This window comes from Austrofundulus limnaeus, unplaced genomic scaffold (genome assembly GCF_001266775.1).
Source record: "Austrofundulus limnaeus strain Quisiro unplaced genomic scaffold, Austrofundulus_limnaeus-1.0 Scaffold791, whole genome shotgun sequence".
Taxonomy (NCBI): Eukaryota; Metazoa; Chordata; class Actinopteri; order Cyprinodontiformes; family Rivulidae; genus Austrofundulus; species Austrofundulus limnaeus.
Window position 1 is genome coordinate 7,132 of NW_013953193.1, and position 940 is coordinate 8,071.

Here is a 940-nt window from a genome sequence, read left to right on the forward strand (position 1 = left end):
GTTTCAGGGTAATACTCCGTGCTGGAAGCAATCAAAGACTTTCAGACTCCAAAAAACAAGTTGTTATCAACCAAGTACAAATCACCAGAGTTCAGTTTCTCTGTCTCCTCCCATTGTGGCTTCCAGTCTGATCCACCCACAGGTGAAACAGGTAGGGATGGGGAGACAAGCCTCTGTCTCACGTGTCATCCGGGGGAGTTTTGATAACTTCCGACAAGGTCAACAGCTGCAGGGATCCAAAGATAAACATAATTGTTTGGGACAAGCAGCCTTGATTTTCTCTCTGCTTTAAATCAACTGCATCTCTGTGATGGCGAAAATGCCAATGTTCCGAATTTCATTACCTCCTCGCCTCTCTCTGTCTGAAACTTCACCCAGGTGTAATCTTATTCCTCATGGGCACGCTGATGAACTGCAATTCTCGTCAGAATCACGTCCACTTTGCCACTTACATCCCCCAACATTTCAGTTTGTGCATTTCCAGTTYGGGAGACACCATCCAAGGTCCCTGACAGCTTTTCACAGGTTGGACTGCTGTCAGGATCACTTTCATTTTCCGATAAGCCAGGAAACCTCCACAGCTGATCAGCAGGAATCCAAATATCATGAATCCAAATATATACAGATTCCCACGTCCTCGATGGAAAGTGGGGCCAAACAGATCAGGTTCCACCCCCAAGAGCCAGACACACACCTGGCCGCCACCATTCCACTGGGACAGCTGTGCTCCCCATGCTCCAATCTCAGTGTGGAAAAAATTGTGTCAATTGCATTCAGAGACCAGTTGACCAAATCCAAAATTACTTTTGTTTTCGAATGATAGGTAGGAGAAAGGCTTGACAAATCTGCAAAGCAGGGAAGGAGGGACAGTTTCAGGAGAAAGAGCGAAAGGGTCCAACTCCTCTGAACTCCTCTGAAGGCCAAGCAATATATATATATA